A 21,557-nucleotide genomic window follows, 5' to 3' on the forward strand; every position below is an offset into this window, starting at 1 on the left:
GATGTAAAATTTAGCAGAGCATCATATGTTACATGAACACCCTGTTAATGTCTTAAACACGCTGCTGGGCTAGCTATCATGGAAAGTTCAGTGCAGCATTCCTTTCTTCCGCTACTCTTGTGCAGGGAACTGAGGGCTGAACATACGCCATGCCGAAAAATCATTTCCGATCAACATCTGGGGATGCAGTGCCGCGCGTGCATTTAAACAAAGGTAACTTTAACTTGAATACCGTGTCTACAATACTTTTTCGACTGTATATGCATTAAACCATATTGTACAAAAGTCCTGGCCATATGATTTGTCAGTTTGAAAGTACCACGCGTACTGCATTATTTCAAACTTGATTGGTAAAGGTCCCTTTAAACAAACATCTAAACAATAGGTTTTAAAGGGCTGTAAGAATCATGCATTCCAATACAAATGCGGGTGGAGTCAGCATGCTCGGATTGGATAGCCAGAGTCCTCCATATAAACAGCATAATGGTCTTTTTAGGTCGAGCTTGCTCGACATTTTGTATAGGGGCTTTTCAAATTGCTACCCCTGTTTTCCCTGGCTGCAAGCTTGCGTGCATGTGCACGTGGCCAGCTTGCTCCATTTCACCATGTTGCGCCCCTTCCCCCCACGCATTCCCAGCCCTTTGATGCTTCCGCCGCACTCCAATTGCTCCCCTCTCCCGTGGCGTTTGTAATCCTCCCCCCTGCGTTGCCCCCTCACCCTCACACGGTGCTTGCGTCTTTGTTTGACTAATACACCTCAATGCTTGTTGTAGTCGCTGTGTAAATTGTACTGCCTCACACTGAGCATGCCACTGCAAAGCACTCGGCTGCTCAGCAAAAATGTGCCTGCCAAACTTAGCATTATCCTAAATATTTTACAGTGTACTACCTGCATGGTAAATTTTCGGATTCAAGACTGAAGTGTATTCCGGAATATCATTTGTTTGACCTAATTTCTCTGCCTACACCCAGTTACGTTGTATTCACAACTTCTACAGTGTAATGTTGCGTGGCGGAATCCCCTTAATTCACAGTTCCTGACCCCAATTAAAATCTAGCCTGTAAGGTTCCCCGTTTCCATGAGGAGGGCTTCCATTTAATCAATACATCTAAGTCACATAAATACAAAACATGTTGCATTACAAATGCTATAGGTGTCACATTTGCGAAAGTTATAACTATTGGCATTGTAAATGACAAAGCTATTAATTTAGGTATTTTAAAAAACAACGCATAAATAAAAAAAATGTCATTTATAAGACCAATAGCTCAAACTTTCCTAATGCGAGACCTATTGCATTTCCAATGCTTGTTTACCGTGATGGCGTTCAATGCTCTGAAGTCTATGCAACACCTCAATTCCCCGTTGGCTTTTGGAATAAAAAAAAGGGGAGAGGCTGCTGGCGACCGTGATGGACGAATGAACCCCAACTCCAAAAGCTTGTCCAGATAGGACCTTAGATGGAAGACTGGTTGAGTCAGAGCGTAAATCCGCCCACAAGGCACCACCGCTCCTGGGACCAAATCGATACGGCAGTCATAGTCCTGGTGTGGGGGAAGTTCTTCTGCTTTGACTTCGCTGAACACCTCCCTGAAGGCTTGGTAGCAATCCGGCAAGACCACTTCCTTTTCCGCCGCTGTGGCTACATGATGCCAGGTGGATCGGGTCGGTCGGGTCGTAGCGAAATACAATGATGCTGACAGTATTCTGATTGCAATTGCAGGGTCTTGTTAGCCCAATCTATGATTGGTTCATGTTTCCGTAGCCAGGGAAGACCTAGAATCATCCCGTAATGCGGGGCTTGAATGATGTTAAACGACACCCATTCTCGGTGGTAGTCTTCATATGTAATTTTGTATTCAGGGGTGTGATATTTGATGGGTCCTGATTCCAACTCTTTGCCGTCCACCGCGTAGACTTGTTCCGGTTTGTCTTTCCGGATGAACACCACCCCAAGCCTGTTGCCTTCTTCCTGATCCATGAAACATCCCGTTGCTCCTGAATCTATCATGACCCTGATGGGTTTCTTTTCCTGTAGTATCCCAATGTTCATAGGGATATAAAAGTGTTCAGTATCACAGAAAGCAGCAAAATCCACTGAAGGGATGGTGTTTCCGCCTGAGACATCCCATTCTGATGCACTCAAGCGCTGTAGTTTTCCGCCCCCCTCTCTGATGCCACAGCGGCCAGCTGACCAGGGCGGGACCGACCGTATTTGGGTTTAACAGGACACTACCGGAGGAAATGCCCCTTCTTCCCACAGTACAAACACAAGCCCTGTTTACGCAGATGATCTCTCTCACTGAGTGTTAATGAGGCTCTCACCGTGCCGATTTCCATAGGTTCAGGTCTGGCAACTGTCTTCTCCTGGTAACTGGCACGATCATACAAGGGAGTGTTCTTGTCTTTTCTTTTGTGTTCCCCTTTCCTCTCCTTAAGTCTGTGATCCAATCTTAGTGTTAGATCAATGAGGGCCACACATGTACTTGGCTGAGGTTCTATTTGGGCAAGGACGTCTTTTAATTCTTAAGCAAGGGCTTGGTAGAAAATGACTGATTGTTTGGCCTCTGGCCAATTGGTTTCTGCGACCAACCTACAGAAGTTGTTTAAGTAGCTGACTAAATCCGAAGATCCTTGTTTAAGCTCACGCAGGTCTTTATCCACTGAGAAGCTGTCTGCCCGATGGTCAAACGTTTTCTCGAACTCATTTCTGAACTCATCCCAATCGTAAAGAAGGGGATCATCCCTCCTGACTATGGGAACCGCCCACTGTGCTGCCTCACTGCCTAAATAGGATATCAAAAAAGCCACCCATGCTTGATTTGTGAGAAACATCTTGGGCTTGCAAGTTACATGTAGCAGTACTTGTGTCATGAACACCTGGACCTTTTTATTATCTCCATGGTATCTCTCTGGAGGAGCTAAAGGGACCTGGGATGGCATTTCTTCTACCACTGACGTTGGGTGTGGGCTACCACCAACATTAAAAGGGTTAAGCTGCAGTTAATCAACCCTGGTCTGTAACACAGCGGTTTCTTGCCTTGAGGCAACTAGTTCTGCCTGTACCAAAGCTAAAGCTGCCATTACCTCTTCTAATGTGGCCATCCTACCTTCAATACAACCAGGAGGAAAATAATTTGTGGGCCGATAATTCTGTCAGGGTCCTCCGTTCCAAATCTTCAGGGTTGTATCCATGCTCTATAGGGGCCCAACTCTGGACAACCCCAAGTCCGGTATATATAAACACACAGACTGTTGAGGTAATCGAGCGGTGGAAGGAAAGGGTAGGAACAGCGGGGAGGGAGATCTGTAGAAGACCCAGAATCAGTAACAGATCTAACTTCAATCCTACTAAATCAGTCGTTTGTACAAACCCCCCCTTTTATACTACTTCTCCGCCCCTCACCTGTAAAGGAAAGAAGAAGACACTTATCAGGTAGAAGAGAGTAGATGGTTATAGCAGGTTCACTTCAAGCAACTAGCATATCTTGATTAGGAAACAAAAGGACACACATATGTATAACCATATTCATAGATGTACATTTCTCATGGGTTTAGTCATACCAGCATTTATATACATCAACCACGCGCTTCCTGTGTCCAGCTACAAGCTTGTGCTTGAGGTGTGACTAAAACGGCTTGCCTATACTTGGCACCAACCCTCTCTGAAGACTCTCTCCTACAATATGTAAAACAGAAGAGAACAAATGAATGATAGCCTTATGGCATGCTTGAGCAATATCGTCTTGTCCAATCAACGAGGGAACTCGTAAATGACTGCTATGTCCGCAGTATCGCAAATGAAAAATAGGAACCAGTTCAAGGCACTTAAGGAACAGTTCCTTGTCACCCTAAACAGCACTGGATGTGGAAACAAGGAACGTTACTCTTCATATCCAGAGCCTGCATACACGTGGTTAAACTCACCTCGTCTGTATGGTGGCCGAAGAGTTCCAATAATACCAGCAACAATTGACTCCTCTGCAAGAAGACAGGGAAACTGGTCCCCGCCAACAGAGGGGTCTTGATGCACTCGGAAAACAACAAAAATATTCCTCTGCAAGAGACTAACCAGCAAGGTCTCCGCCAACAGAAGAATCGGATAACAACAACGAGAAACCGGGACCTCCGGTAATGCTGCCAAAAGACTGGAACCTCCGATACTGCCAACAACGGGGTAGTACCGAAATAATCAGGAGCACTACTTGCCTCCTGCAGGTAATCAAGTATCCTTAGTGCGGAACGCACTCTTACCGCCCAGATACCGAAGAACTCCACACCAGGTCCGCTTCTGATAACATCCTAGAATTATCCGCCAGGAGCGTCTCTCACCGCGGACTTTTACTTGCGCGTGTGATGTCATGCGAATCACTTCCCGCGTGATTCGCAAGGCATGTAGGGATTTGTAGTCTGGAAATGCCTTCATCGCAATATTCAGACATAATTGCGGCAGACAGGGACTACCGGTGGCGAAACGTGACACAACCAACCTAGCAGGACTGAGAGCCCACGACAGCTGTTGCTTGATAAATTAGAGAAAGCAAAGAAAGAACATGTAAGAACTGAGCTTCATGCTTGGATGTTGTCAGAATATCTGAAGGCAGGAATAATTCCGCAAGGCTTGCAGGTCAGAAACATCCCAGGAATTTTCCGAGAAGATACGAAATTCAAAGGGGGTTTCAGTCATATTTCCACAACCTGTTCACGCCACTGGATGGTGTTAGGTATAGAAACGGCCACAGAACATGCAAAGACAGAACTCAAAGAAATTGAAGATTTAGAAAAAGAGTTACTTGGTGGTGACGGAGTAACAGAGACTAAAACACTTTTGGACAAACAAAACAATTGATGAATTCAACTCCTTTGAGTTGAAGAAAAAGGTGGACAAAGTGGCAAAAGATATTAAAAACTTCTCAAAAGAAAAGGTTTATCCTTACCTGAGAAAAGACTCTTACAGTACAATTGGCACACAAAACAGACAAAATACGTGGGGTAGATTTAGGAGGAAGCAGCCTATAACCTACTCAGCGTCATCAGGAGGTTCAGACGACTCTGACACCCAACCCGGACCAAGTCGCACTGATAGTCACCCAGGTCAGCCGTTTTTAGATTGAGGCGGGAAGAGAAAGGCCAAAACATGGTACCAATGTGCAGGAGAACGGCAAACACGGACCAAACATTACCAATGGTGCCCCCAGCCATAGCAGGCCACGAGAGTATTAGAACAGAGACCACCCCTATCTTCAATTTGCCACAGCATGTGTTATCCTCATCAGAAATGTCTTTATTAAGTAAGCGACTATCATTTGTAATTACAGAGGGTAATAACTTTTTCAATCTAAAGACAGAACTATACCAGATCTACCGCAAGATACGACTTAAACTGTTTTTTATGGACAGAGATGACATAACACCAGACTCCATCACAGGACTAAGACCACCCTCCACTTTTTATCCCACTAACGGCATGATGCCACCAGAACTCATAACATTTGAGAAAATCATACTTGCAGGAGTGGACAACTTGAAAAGTATTAGTCGTTTCCTATCATAAAATATCAGCTTGGAAGAACGAAAAGCCCTAGAGTGGCTCAAATATTATAAATCTATCATACTCAAACCGGCAGACAAAGGAGGTGGTATTGTTGTCCAAGACAGGAAAGACTACGACACTGAGATTAGAAAACAAATAGGAGAAGTAAAACACAACAGGAAATTAGATACCAACCCATTGAACAGTATCACTAAAGAGATTTTAAGAATAACCACGGAAGGAAGAGAACAAGGTTTCTTGGCAAGAAAGAATTTGAATTTCTTAATGTAGAACACCCATAACCCTGACCCACTATACCGTCCCCAAGATCCATAAAAATACCACAAATCCTCCTGGACGCCTTATACTTTCAAGATATGGTTTGATCTTAGAACTGATTGGTAAATATATAGTTTTTTTATTAAAGACGATGCCCCATTACAGGAAACATATGCGAGAGACTCCATGCACATGATGAACTTAGTAGAAAACAGGCCATACAGTATCACAACAGATTGGCTGGCAACTCTTGACATTTCCTCTCTCTACACCAATATCCCACAAATTGAAAGTATGCAGATGATAGAAAATCTATTAGATACCAGACCTAAACCAACCTAGTACCCACTACATTTATCATTTCCCTTCTACAAATTGCCCTGATTATATAATTACTTTGTTTCTAAAGTTCAAATAGAATCCACAAATGTTCTTTCTTACTTTTTCCAAAGAAAAGTCTTTCTTCCTTTTATTTGATGCTTAAGGAATCACAATGTTAATGTTTTCATGTCAATATAAATCATATGGTTCTTTCTAGCGGCTTCATGATATCAACTTTATCATTTGTGACATTTCAATCGTCCCAATGCATTTCGGGTCGAGACCCTTCATCAGGGGCATATTGTCATTCCTTAAGCATCAAATAAAAGGAAAAAAAATTTCCTTGGAAAAAAGTAAAAAAAGAGTGTTTGTGGATTCTATTTGAACAGTAGAAAAAGGGTTGTTTCAACCCACAGGAGTGCAACGAGGGGATACTAAGGAGGACATACCTATTGTTTCATATTAAATATTTACAATGACCATATAGAACAAAAATTTGCCCTTAACACTACGAGCAGGTACTGCTCCAGCATTAAATGTTGGAGGCGGTATATAGACAACATATTTCCTATTTGGTCTGATAGTGCACATGACTTCAATAACTGTCACATATTTAAACACCATACAAAAACACCTCACCTTCACCTCTATGATATGGAAATCTAGCATAGCTTTTCTAGATTTAAACATACAACATGAAAATGAGGTCTTATATACTTCCCTTCACAGAAAACCAACAGAAAGGAACACTCTACTTTCCTACAAAAGTCACCACCCGCGTGCACTCAGAGATGGTCTACCTTTCAGACAATTTGTGCACTTGCGCATAAACTGTGCAAAAAAAGATGACTACATGAAAGAGGCAGATAATATGGAAGATAAACTATTGTCAAGAGGCTACCCCAACAGGCTAGTCAGGAAGTCAATAAAACACGCCTGGTTTTGCCCAAGAGAAGCACTGTTAGTCACCAAAGAAACAAGCATTTGCAATGCAATAGGTCTCGCATTATTAAAGTTTGAGCTATTGGTGTTGCATTATTTACCAATACCAATAGCTCAAACGTTAATAAAGCGAGACCTATTGCATTGCAAATGCTTGTTTTGTAAATGTTACATTAATAGGTAGGGATATGCACTTATCTGTATTACGCAGCACCCCTCTACGTGAAATCTCAATTTTCCCACCACCCTACCATATAAAACATTTCCACAGGAACACTCTCCACGCACAAGCAACGAGGGGGGGAGGGGGTCAGGAGATCATGCACCAACAACAAGGGGGGAGATCTCGCATGTAGCAGCAACGAGGGGGGGGGGTTGGGGAGATTACGCACGCACCAGCAACAAGGGGTGGGGTGGGAGATCACGCATGCAGCAGCAACGAAGGGGGGAGATCACAGACGCACCAGCAACGAGGGGGGGGGTGGGAAGATCACGGACGCATCAGCAACGAGGGAGGAGGGGGTGTGAGATCACGCACGCACCAGCAACGAGGGGGGAGGGGGTTGGGAGATCACGGAAGCATCAGCAACAAGGGGATGGGGAGATCATGGACGCACCAGTAACGAGGGGGGGGGGGGAGGGAGATCACGGACGCACCAGCAACAAGGGGGGAGGGGGTGGGAGATCACGCACGCACCAGCAACGAGGGGGGGAGGGGGTGGGTAGATCACGGACGCACCAGTAACGAGGGGGGAGGGGGTGGGGAGATCACGGACACACCAGCAACGGAGGGGGAGGGGGTGGGGGTGGGGAGATCACGCACGCACCAGTAACGAGGGGGGAGGGGGTGAGGAGATCACGCACGCAGCAGCAACGAGGGGGGGAGGGGGCGTGAGATCACGGATGCACCAGCAATGAGGGGGGGAGGGGGTGGGGAGATCACGCACGCACCAGCATCGAGGGGGGGAGGGGGTGGGGAGATCATGGACGCACCAGCAACGAGGGGGGAGGGGGTGGGGAGATCACGGAAGCATCAGCTACAAGGGGATGTGGAGATCAGGGACTCACCAGCAACGAGGGGGGAGGGGGTGGGAGATCACGCACGCACCAGCAACGAGGGGGGGGGGGGGAGATCACGGACGCACCAGCAACGAGGGGGTGGGGAGATCACGGACGCACCAGCAACGAGGGGGGAGGGGGTGGGGAGATCCCGGTCACACCAGCAATGAGGGGGTGGGGAGATCACGCACGCACGTAACGAGGGGGTGGGGAGATCACGCACGCAGCAGCAACGAGGGGGGGAGGGGGTGTGAGATCAAGGATGCACCAGCAATGAGGGGGGGAGGAGGTGGGGAGATCACGCACGCACCAGCAACGAGGGGGGGAGGGGGTGGGGAGATAACGCACACACCAGCAACGAGGGGGTGGGTGGGAGATCATGCATGCACTAGCAAAGAGGGGGGGGAAGGGTTGTGAGATCACGGACGCACCAGCAACGAGGGAGGGGGGGGGTGGGAGATCACGCATGCACCAGCAACGAGTGGGGGGAGGGGCTGGGAGATCACGCACGCAGCAGCAATGAGGGTGGGAGGGGTGGGGAGATCACGCACGCACCAGCAAAGAGGGGGGAGGGGGTGTGAGATCATGGACGCACCAGCGAGGGGGGTAGGGGGTGGGGAGATCACGGACGCAGCAGCAAAGATGCGGGGAAGGGGGTGGGAGATAACGGACGCATCAGCAATGAGGGGGAGGGGGTGGGGAGATCACGGACGCAGCAGCAACGAGGGGGGGAGGGCGTAGGGAGATCACGGACGCAGCAGCAACGAGGGGGGGAGGGGGTGGGAGATCACGGACGCACCAGCAATGAGGAGGGAGGGGTGGGGAGATCACGCACGCAGCAGCAATGAGGGGGGGAGGAGGTGGGGAGATCACGGAAGCATCAGCCACAAGGGGATGTGGAGATTGAGCCTGGTGGTGGCCAAGAGTGATATCGCCTGGTAAGGAAAGATGCCGAACGCCCTTTGCTGGAGGAAGGGGCCGGAACTCTGCGTGAATCTTGAACATCCTATCTATGGAGCTAGACGGTGTCCACACAAACATGATAAAATATGGTTGGTTTGGTGACTGCAGAGGGGTATCCTACTTGAGCCCTGTTGTAGGCCGTCCTGGACCATGTATAGTGAAATAATGGCCTATGGAACTGGTAGACTTCTATAATGGCCGAGGTCTTGGAATGTACAGGATGCGTCTAGAGAGGATTGTTCAACATGACAGAGCTGATCCTCATTTGAAGACATAGTTTAGTACAATATGACCGATTATTTAACCAATGTTTTATCTGCCCCAATTGTTTAAAAAAAATGTTATTGAGTTATTAGCAAAGTCCACAAATCTCTGGTACAGATTTCAATTTAAGATCATGCAGAGGAGGAGGTGAAAAGATGTGTTTTACAGCGAGGAGTAAAACAAAATAAAACCAGATCAAGTTTGAGTGTACCATATCGAGAAACAATTATTGAAGGATTGAGGGCAGCAAAGACAGTGTCTAATTAAATATTACGTTTCCCTGATAAATGTAATAGTTGTGCTTCTGTGTAAGAATGGAAGGGTATCAAAAGTCTACAATATAAGGGTTTAGGTTTCTTTTGGAGCACCATGTTATCGAACGCTCCCTGTAACATGTATGGACATGTTCCATAATCAACACATTTTTTATTTTATGGCAACACTAGCAAAGGCTAATCACCTAAAAGGGCACTGGGTCACTTTTGTATCTGAGGATGTTAACAATGGGAAAACTGATTATGAGTTCACATTCCAGATGAAGGACTACGACAACATCAGAGACATCATAGGCGCAATCAATAAAGAAACCAGTAATGTTGTCCACTATGATGACCTCAGCTTTACGCAGGATAGGGCAACGTCTTCCACTGTGCCTAGGCGAGTCCCCCTTCTGTTTCAGAAATTCTACAACCCATCCAGCATATTATTAATGAGGGTTCTGCATATAGTGGATACAGCCTCCCCCCATCCCAATCACCCCTGCACTTTACCTTCCATAGTCCGTAATCGCTCCTGTAATCTGTAGGTATGTTGGATAGAGTACGTTTCCCAACTGTATATATTTATACATCTTTAGTCTAGTTAATTCTTAACCTGTTTGTAACCTAGGCAACCTTTTCATTTTCTTGCCTTCAATCAAATCTTTCAGTTTATTGATCCAGATATTGTCCCAGGATAGTCACGTTTTAGCACGCCTCCTTCCGAAAGTGGTGTCTGTTGTTATTTTGCCCTTCTGCTCCAAACAGCAGGTCGCCCCTTCCCATACGACCTAGTGTTGCTTGCGTGACTGGGAGTAGTTTCAAACTATCAAACAAATAGTGCAGAAATGAACAAGTTATTTGCCTTCTCTGATAGCTGTCCCACGCCGCCTTTGTCGGCCAGTTTCAATTCCCCTCCACACTGTGTTACGTCACTGGAGCCATAAAGCACACTGTTAAAGAAGAACAGGGTTCAACCCACTATAGTCAATAGGACCTGGGTAAATTATTGGTATGAAAGGAAGGGGTCCAAGACCAACACAAGTAATCTAAAATAAATTGTGATTAGTATACAATAAATTCAGAAAGCAACGCTATTGGATGCAAATGAATTTAATTCGGATTTGCATGCATATCATTTTCATTAATTGTAACTCATAATACATTTTGTTATAAACATCACAGGTTTAAATGTACGTGCCCACATACACAACGGGGAGGAAAAAAGGGAGGGGGGATGAGTGAGGGAAGTGTCAAGAAAAAGGGTAGGGGTAATCTGTATCATTCAGTGTCAAGTCATCATTCTTGATTCACAAAACTATGTACAAGTGGTCCTTATTGGTAGAAGGCCACATACAAGGCTCAAAAGAGTCCTAAATTGTTATTAATGGACAAAAACCTGACTCCGCTAGAGCTGTTAATGTCTTATTAGGGATCGGAGTAGGTATGGGGTAACGTGGTCAACGTTTCGACCCAGAATAGCCGTAGGAAAATGTTCCTTACAAGTCGGGTCTTCTTCAGGACGCAGAAAGTTGTGGGTGGGCGCCTCCTAGGGAATAGTTAAGGAATCAAATTAGAAAACACAACCCACCTGTCATTTAATCACAAGGAGGGCGGATAAATGAAGAACATTTCATCAGTTAAAAAACGTGTTGTCAAGAGCGTGCCGAAAGCACATACTTAAACAATAAAGATTTAACAGAGTCCAAAAATTTGGCTCACCTATCGCAAGGGATGACAAAGCTCAAAAGTTGATAAATCGTCAGATCAAAGATGAGCTTCTCGAACACTCCAGTGGAAAATTGATAGAGGCGGTGGAAGGATTACCTAAATTAATCAGACAGGGTTTACCTATGATTGGGTTATCGTTTACATGATGGTGCTGTTAAACATAAGTAGTTTAGGATTCTCACCACTTAAACTCTATAAAATTCAAGTCGGTCGAATTGGAGGAGTTCATTGGTTCATAAAAACTGGTTGAATGTTGTCACCTTAATTAAGGAGACAGGATATTACCATTCTAAATATTACATTGTTAATTCATAGTTATCAAATGACATAATCTAGATCTTTCAACTCACCATTAAGGCTATTATTGGAAAGACAATGGAGAGTAGATTCTTCACATATGGGACAGAAAAAAGTGCTGTAACCATGGGGTTCTTGATAATTTCTAGCAGAAAATGCCTACATATGAAGGACAAGAAACAGAAAACAATTTAATTGGGATTGGACAGATTTCACTATATTGTCCGTGAGTTAGTAAAGTCAAAGACAGCTTACCGTGCAACCTTTTGCTTGATTACCTCTCAGAATAGGAGTGGACTAGTTAAAGCGGAGGGTTGAGAGTTGAGAGTCCCGCCTGAGGAATATATATGATTGATTATATATATAACGGAGGTAAGGGACCAAGTTGTGTTATAATCAAAAGGAGTAATTGTTAAAAAACATCTTACCAGTTAGCCTTATTTCTCGATTATATAAGTTCAAAGAGGGTTATTTCAGAGATGGGCGTTGTAGAGGAAGAGATGCGAAAAATCGCCTACAAAAGGTAAGGGAGGCATTTGTCAGCATCCGTGTCGTGTTACCTTAAAAAACTAAAGGGATTAAAGCCGACTGTGTCGGGTGCTTACCTTCATAAGCAGATATTCTTACAATGTCCAAATGTGGGTACGCCTGCCTCCTGAAAAACAATCAGGCGGCCGAAAATTAGATTAGGGCGCCACAACCGGGATTGCGCTCCGTGCGGTTTAACAGGTTCTACAGGTACGTGTGGGCGACACTCAGCCCCGCCCACCTTTAAATTCAAACCAGGAAGTTCATCGAGTTTGATGTAGTCGGCGTCAACACTCTTTGCAGCATGAATCCCTCGGATTGATTCCGTTATGTTTGTCCTCATTAAGGTAAACTAAGATTACAATACCTGTAGAACCTGTTAAACCGCACGGAGCGCAATCCCGGTTGTGGCGCCCTAATCTAATTTTCGGCCGCCTGATTGTTTTTCAGGAGGCAGGCGTACCCACATTTGGACATTGTAAGAATATCTGCTTATGAAGGTAAGCACCCGACACAGTCGGCTTTAATCCCTTTATTTTTTTAAGGTAACACGACACGGATGCTGACAAATGCCTCCCTTACCTTTTGTAGGCGATTTTTCGCATCTCTTCCTCTACAACGCCCATCTCTGAAATAACCCTCTTTGAACTTATATAATCGAGAAATAAGGCTAACTGGTAAGATGTTTTTTAACAATTACTCCTTTTGATTATAACACAACTTGGTCCCTTACCTCCGTTATATATATAATCAATCATATATATTCCTCAGGCGGGACTCTTAACTCTCAACCCTCCGCTTTAACTAGTCCACTCCTATTCTGAGAGGTAATCAAGCAAAAGGTTGCACGGTAAGCTGTCTTTGACTTTACTAACTCACGGACAATATAGTGAAATCTGTCCAATCCCAATTAAATTGTTTTCTGTTCCTTGTCCTTCATATGTAGGCATTTTTTGCTAGAAATTATCAAGAACCTCATGGTTACAGCACTTTTTTCTGTCCCATATGTGAAGAATCTACTCTCCATTGTCTTTCCAATAATAGCCTTAATGGTGAGTTGAAAGATCCAGATTATGTCATTTGATAACTATGAATTAACAATGTAATATTTAGAATGGTAATATCCTGTCTCCTTAATTAAGGTGACAACATTCAACCAGTTTTTATGAACCAATGAACTCCTCCAATTCGACCGACTTGAATTTTATAGAGTTTAAGTGGTGAGAATCCTAAACTACTTATGTTTAACAGCATCATCATGTAAACGATAACCCAATCATAGGTAAACCCTGTCTGATTAATTTAGGTAATCCTTCCACCGCCTCTATCAATTTTCCACTGGAGTGTTCGAGAAGCTCATCTTTGATCTGACGATTTATCAACTTTTGAGCTTTGTCATCCCTTGCGATAGGTGAGCCAAATTTTTGGACTCTGTTAAATCTTTATTGTTTAAGTATGTGCTTTCGGCACGCTCTCGACAACACGTTTTTTAACTGATGAAATGTTCTTCATTTATCCGCCCTCCTTGTGATTAAATGACAGGTGGGTTGTGTTTTCTAATTTGATTCCTTAACTATTCCCTAGGAGGCGCCCACCCACAACTTACTGCGTCCTGAAGAAGACCCGACTTGTAAGGAACATTTTCCTACGGCTATTCCGGGTCAAAACGTTGACCACGTTACCCCTGACCTACTCCGATCCCTAATAAGACATTAACATCTCTAGCGGAGTCAGGTTTTTGTCCATTAATAACAATTTAGGACTCTTTTGAGCCTTGTATGTGGCCTTCTACCAATAAGGACCACTTGTACATAGTTTTGTGAATCAAGAATGATGACTTGACACTGAATGATACAGATTACCCCTACCCTTTTTCTTGACACTTCCCTCAATCATCCCCCCTCCCTTTTTTCCTCCCCGTTGTGTATGTGGGCACGTACATTTAAACCTGTGATGTTTATAACAAAATGTATTATGAGTTACAATCAATGAAAATGATATGCATGCAAATCCGAATTAAATTCATTTGTATCCAATAGCGTTGCTTTCTGAATTTATTGTATACTAATCACAATTTATTTTAGATTACTTATAAAGCACACTGTGGCATGCTGACATCAGTTCCCATTCTTTTCTTCGTTGCCCCTTTGAGACTAACAGAAGATACTAACTTACTAAGATAGGTGTGGTTCACAAATGTATCAATAGAATATTATTGCTACATGGATTATTCATAATGTAATTAATAACTATGTATAAAAGATGCATTTGTAAACAGCTGCAAGTAGGAATGAGAACGAAACGTGGTAGCTATGGGGAGGAGGGTGGATTGGTGAGGAATCTGCAGGTAGACTTTGTATCCACCAGTAAAAGATTTACCAAAGGCATGTAACTTGTTCTCCAGATTGATAAATCTACCTGCAGATTCCGCACCTTTTGAAAATAATTTTTAAGCAGTGACACACTTGGAGGTGTGAGCAAGGCTGACTAAACCAAACAGTCCTGTAGAACTGAGCGAGTTAAGTAACTATCCCTTCCTACTTCTGAATCCAAGCAGTAGTGTTTTGAAAGCTTGTGAAGGGAGAACAAACATGCTGCTTTTCATATATCTGCTGTAGGAACACCTCTAGCTAGGGCAGACTAGGTGATGTAGCTATAGCAGAAAGAGCATGAATACCTTTAGGTGGCTCCCTTTGAGCCATGGAGAAGCAGATTTTGATACACAGGATGATCCACCTTGAGAGTGTTGGTTTGTGAATCACTTTTCCTTTCACTTTCCCTATGTACCCTATGAAGAGTAGATCATTTAGTCTGAATTCTTTGGTTCCATCAATATAGAAGCCGACTGCACGTTTCGGGTTAAGTCCCCGCAGTCTTTCTTCATCCTTCATAGAAAGAGGAGGAGGATTGAAGGTGGAAATAGTAATGGATCGACATAAGTGGAATGGAGTAACAACTTTAGGGAGGAAGGCAGTTCTGGTCCTTAATACCAGTTTGTCTGGAAAGAAGGTAGTAGCGACTGGTTTTACAGTCAGCACTTGTAGCTCCATGACATGCCCTGCTGATGTGATGGCATACAAAAATAACTGTTTTGAAGGATAACAACCTTAAGGACCAACTGTGAAGGGGTGCAATTGGAGAAAACATTAAGAAAGTAAGAAGGGAGGTCGAGCTTAGCTAGGCTGCAACAAGGGCCCTCTCTAGAGAGGCTCTGTCGGCCGAACTTACAATCCAGCAGGCAACCGACATACAGGGGGCTGGCCACCAACCCGGAAAGACATCATACAGACTGGAACCCACCAGGCCACGCTGGCGAACTTTGGCTACCTCTGGAGCCCGCGGCACCGAGCAGTGTGTGGTGTCCTACTGACATCAGGGTGAGGCCTACCCCACTCTGTGAGACCGTGCGCTTTGGTAGGTCCCAGAGTGGGCTGCCGCACTCCCCATGAAGGGTGAAGCCAGGGGACAGGTTGTGGCTGCTGCTTGCTATTTCCTCTGGGCTGTGCTCCCCCTGAAGAACACGCTTTAGTATGCGAACGGGCTGTAGCCAAGGTCCGTGGTTACCCTGCTCATTGCGTTGCCCGGAATGCACTCGCAAGCCTGCACGTTTGGGGCGGGAAGAGACTCCTCATTGTGCCCCGTGCACATTGCTGCCCCCGCTACTACATTGGCGGCTGCCGGCTGATGCCTGGGCTGCCCGGGCTGGTACCAGGCTGCATCAGTTGGTGGTGAGAATGGGGCTAGCTCCAGCATTTGTGGTGCATACCTCAAGCCTGGGCCTGAGACTGGCGGCACCTGGGCTTCCCACAGGTGGTAAAAGGGGCAGTGCAGGCCGCTGCTGGCACCACCGGTGCGGCGCTGCCTGCTTTGCAGCAGGGCCTTCTGTGGCGGCCTCGCGTGACATACTGGCTGCGGGCACCTGGCCTTGGGGCATCCCACCGGGACCTCGCTATCCCCATTTGCTGGGACAAAAAGACACTTTCTTTTGCAGCACTCTCTCAATTTTTCCCCCCAAACCAATATTTTGCTGTATTTTGATTAATTTCTTGGGCCCGTCAAGTGGAATCTACAAACCATGGGGACCTTTAGAATCCTTAGGATGTTAGAAGTAAAGGACACAAATTTGGTGTGAATACCTATTGTGGACAAAAAGGTACGGGGTCTAAGCACGAACTACCCCAAATAGCCCAAAATCGAAACCAAGGAGCTGCTTGTAGTAAATGTCCTCTCCACTGTTCTTCTCTGCATAGACTGTACTATGATATCTGTGACATCATAGAATGCCTGGGTGTCCCTCTGGCTCACATTGCCTCTCTATAACTTACTGTGGCAGTTGGTCATCTCAGGCTGAGCTGCTAACAGCTGGCTCCTGGTGGGGTTTTACTTCTGTACTTAACATCTTGGAAGGAACTTACAATAAAGAATCTCAACCTACACAGTGGACTGTGCATCTTTCATTTACCACACTGCTGTTGGAGGGAGGAAACCACACAGACAAGAGTTCAACCTCAAAATACAGACAAACAACACAGACGGGAACCGGCACTCACCTGGAAATGCTGTGGTGCCACCATGGTTCTTGGGAGGACCTTGACTGACCAGGTGCGTGACAGCGGTAGCACAGGGAAGGTACAGGTCATGGAGAGTACGGGCATCGGGGCTGACGCAGAGCCCATGAGTGACACATGGGGGGTGGCGTGGGAACCATGACAATGGTGCATAGAAAACTGATTACAGGGTGAGCCCTAAAATCTTCTAAGTTTATTTTCTTTTAGTAGCAAGTCTTCATGGCCTAACTAAGGGCCATATAATTGTGATGGGGGTTCAGGCAAAGAGAGTGTGAAGGGATGAGAGCACAGCAGAAGAAGAAGAAAACAGACAGGGGGAATAAAGAAAAAGAAATACAACTGTACATAGAAAGTAGAACATAGCTGGATACGATAGAGCTGGGAAGAACTGCCATAGATGAGAATTTGAGAGGAACTGGTTATCCAAACATGTTGAGATTTTTTTATTTTATCTGGAGAAAAAGATACTCACGTTTTCCTTTAATCTGAGGAGGTCGAACCATTCAGTCTCTGGAGCTGAGGAGGAGTCTGCAAGGCCTGAGCCTAAGAACAATAGGAGAAATGATTCTGTGAGATGTTGGTAGACTTTTTGAAGAATGTGAGCCTATATGATTAATGGAGAACAAGAAAATATTTAAATTCCCAGGTAGGCTTGTAGCTGGCCTGTGTTACAGAACTAAACCAAACCCATATGCCACACCCTCTGTTTGCCCCCAAGAGCCTCTGCTCCATGTACAGTCTGCGTGTTTTTAAAGTTTGCTTGAATGTGTTTAAGGGTGTCTGTGTTTGTGTGTGAGTTTGTGTGTGAGTACATCTGTCTGTATTTGCAGTTGGCACAGTGTGCCCAGACAGGGGGTCCCTTGCCACTTTGCCACTGGATTCAAGTTAGCCTGGCTGATGAAGGGTGTTAGCCCAAAACCGGTCCCAGGATGCTTGTTTCCGGTCCAGGGAACACCTGGCTTGGGCTAAACTGTTCCCATGAGGAACAGAGACAAGACTGATTCGCATATGGTTGGGTCTGAAATGGGGTGGCGAAACAAGCTAAGGAACGATGATGGATTCAACCTAAATCGAATAGTGACTGGGGGTGAGTGTCTGAACGGTTTCAGCCCTCCGTCCATCATCTCCTTGTGTTTGCTATGTCTTTGCACCTGGCCTAGTCTGTCTGTCTCTGTATTTATTTCAGACCCCTGAGGGTTAAGACAAGAGCTGTCTAGGCTTTGGTCTGGAGGGAAGTTTTGGTGTTTGATATTTTTGATGTAGGGGTGTTTGTAGCCTACATCTGTTCATGTGCCTGTCCATCATGTCTTTCGCTGCTTCTCTTGGTCATTTTAAGGTTTCTCCTGAGATTCGATCTTTTGTGTGTTCCTTTACTTGCTTATCATTAGCCAGCACCTGTCGGTTTCACTTTTTTTCATTGAATGTTTGTCCCTTTCATTGAGCATGGACAACGTACTGATTAATTGCTTTATTGGTGTCCTGCCATGGCTGAAGCTCGGATTCAGGTACTTTTTTGATCCATCCTGTTTTTGTTGCTTCCTTGTTGACGTTGCTTGCCTGTTGTTGCTTGCACAGCACGCCTCCCCCAGTCAGTACATGAAATAAGCAAGCACTACATGCACAATTTAGCTCATCGATAACAACAATTCCACAAAGAGCTGCATTAATTTCATTAGAACATTAAACCAGTTGCACCTTCAATGGGGGTGGGGGCTGTTTAATTGAATTACTTTAGAACAACTGCATTATATCAATCTAGTCACTGAAAGTGTGACTGGCCTCATTTAGTGTCAAAAATGCTCACTGGTGTTTCCTAAGACGCCTGAAGCATTTACTGGAAGTTTCTGATGGCCATGAAGGCTGCATCACAACAAAAGAAAGGAGGGCAGTCTGCCATCTGTTAAACATTGAAGAGGGACTGCTGCAAGACAAATGTTTCTCACCGCCCGCGTTGCATAGGGTCTGACTGCCTCATGCCAAAGCCTGTAGAGACTGAATTTCATCAGCCTTAGTGGGGTCATTGCTGCAGCAAATGTAATGTAAATTGATACTTGTATAGCGCACTACTCACCCGCAAGGGTCTCAAGGCGCTTGTACGAATACCGCTGTGTAACCCATCCTGGCTTTACCTGTGAGGTGTCCACTCCTGGGCACCCCAAGGTGGAGGCCAGGCATCCTTAGCGTTGTGGGGGCCGTTGTGGAGATTAAGCAAGCTATTGCCCAGAGTTGCAGAGTGGGACTCCATGATTGGAATTGGCACCGAGGCGAGAATTGTCAGGTCCGTGGAATTTTTGAGCCCAAGACCCGCCGAGGTGGGGAATTGAACCCTGGTCCCGGGCTAGACCTCTGCATCAGGGTCTGCCGCTCTAACCATTGAGCCACACTTCTCCTCTCTCTTGACAATCAAGAAAGTATAGAAATCAGAGAAGGACAGTGGAAAAGATAGCCACATCAGCAACAATGACTAAAAGATCGAGACACGCCAACCCAACGCGACCTGGAATCCGAGTCGGGTCCACAGAGCATTTACTCTACATTCATAGGGACGTAACTACCGACCTTCCTCTTTTTTTCTTTTTGTATATGATATGTACCATGCATTGATGCCTGCCTTACCGGCAGCTGGGAGTGCCTTCCTGTTGGGTTAACTTTGTCCAGCCACCCAGCTGCCACCCGATGGGAAGTACCGAGCCCCTAGTTATTTCCCCTCAGGGATAATTCCTCTGTTGTGTCTTTCAGTTAGCCACAGGTGGACGTATTTTGGTTGTGTGGGGTCCATCCAGGTTGGGTGGCTGTAGAGGGTGTCTTAGTTGGGGAACTCTGGGACTAGTTATTTGGCACTTCTAGATCCAGACCAGCCCCAACACGACACTCCGGGGAACCCTCGTCTACAAACCCCCCCCCCCCCCCCCTCCCCCCCCCCGGCTCAGACAACCTTTGCCACCACCATCACCGACTTCATCGCACCCCACACCATCGCCTCACTGAACTATATACTCATGGGAGACCTGAACTTCCACCTCAACAACCCCAGTGACCTCAACTCCACTATCCTTCGTGACCTCGCCAATATCGGATTTAAGCAACTCGTCACAACACCTGCCCACAGAGCAGGACACACACTCGACCCCATCTTCCCTGCAGGAAACAGCTTTCTCTTCAGGCACACAAAGCAATCATCATGGACCGACCACCACTGCGTACACTTTGCCGTCGGCCCAATCCAGCCCCACACCCACCAAGAAGGAATTGGGGCAAGGTTACAGACGAGCAACTCATCTCCACCCTCACCCGAGACAACCACACAGGTGCATTTGACGCTAAAGCAAGAACCAGAGGACTCCACACCACACCTGGATCTCCAACGGTGCAGATGAGCTTGCACGCTACGCAACCACGACGAACAGCGACCCAGGAAAGCCGCCTGGTTCACCACCGCCCTCCAAGAAGCCAGATGCACCTGCAGATGGCTGGAAAACAACTGGAGAAACAACTGGAGAAACACCAAGACAACCGAAAACTACAACACCTACAAGGCAGCCATGACTGACTACCACAACCAAATGAGATCCACCAAGAGGAACTTCATCCACAACAAAATCCTCACCAACTCCACCAACTACAAAGAACTCTTCAGTGTCATCCAGGAATTCACCAACCCCAACAGCGAAGCCACAGACATCACCCCATCCCAAGACCTCTGCCATAAGCTTGGAACCTACTTCAACCTCAAGATCAACAAGCACTGGCGTTGCCAATAGGTTTCGCATTAGGAAAGTTGGAGCTATTGGTTTTGTAAATTACATTTTATATTTATATATCGTTATTGGCATTGTCAATAACAATATATAAATATAAAATGTCATTTACAAAACCAGTAGCTCCAACTTTCCAAATGCGAAACCTATTGGCAACGCCAGTGCTTGTTTTAAATTACCAGGTTAAAATCTAAAGCGCGAGTGCCACAATGGTCTCGCATTTGCGAGAGTTAGAGGTATTGGCATTGTAAATGAGAATGCCTTTTGTTTGTTTTTGCAAAACATGCAAGGTGTGTTTACATTGCGCTTGCAGGTTATGTTAACATATAAATTAAAGACATTATCATTTACTATGGCAATAGCTCCAACTTACGCAAATGCGCGACCTATTGCATTGCAAACCACATGCAGTGAGTTTTTACAGCTACTTTTCGCACCGGGAAATGTCTTTCTTATCAATCTCACCATCTATTTAACACTCACTTAACTAAGCAGTTTCAAACGGAACTCACTGAAGCATGCCCTCTAACGATTCTTTTGGCCACTCCTACAGATCATTTCATCCTCGCAAAAAAAGTTTGCACCTACTTCGCAGACAACCAAACCTCAGCATACCATCTCTTGCTCACCTTTGTTTTTTACAAACACCATGTGCTATACTTGTGTTATTTGAATTAGAGTCCCCTTTTTATTACCCTATTGTCTACTTAAATGGAACCAAACAAGGTTTGGCAGACATTTGCTGAGCCATTGCCATACCTATACCTCGCCAAAGTTGAAACCGCCGCTACTTCTGTTGCTAACAAATACGGAAAGTTTTATATACTGCAAAGCCACATTTTGTATATGGGATTCCAAGAGGGCAGAAAGCATTTACAGACGGATAGTTGGTTAAAATCTCCTGACTAAAACACCATGTTAAGATGTTACTCCTTTTTCCTCGTCTGTTTATATCACTTTTAAGCAGCCACATTTCGCCTCGTGTTTATTCACCCACTTATTTTAAGGGCACCAGACGGCACCAGTGCAAAGCTGCCTTATGTCCATGTTTTTTAT

The 21,557-nt window shown here is 45.4% G+C and overlaps 1 pseudogene across 1 annotated transcript in view; it reads right to left on the reverse strand.

The window, feature by feature from the left end:
• LOC147700376 (uncharacterized) overlaps positions 1-21,557 on the reverse strand; it is a 75,266-nt pseudogene that overhangs the window by 42,001 nt on the left and 11,708 nt on the right. The window contains exon 2 of the transcript XR_015299412.1: positions 17,216-17,286. The product of XR_015299412.1 is annotated as an uncharacterized LOC147700376 (transcript). The remainder of the gene's footprint in view (positions 1-17,215; positions 17,287-21,557) is intronic.

This window comes from Lissotriton vulgaris, chromosome 8 (assembly GCF_964263255.1).
Source record: "Lissotriton vulgaris chromosome 8, aLisVul1.2, whole genome shotgun sequence".
Lineage (NCBI taxonomy): Eukaryota > Metazoa > Chordata > Amphibia > Caudata > Salamandridae > Lissotriton > Lissotriton vulgaris.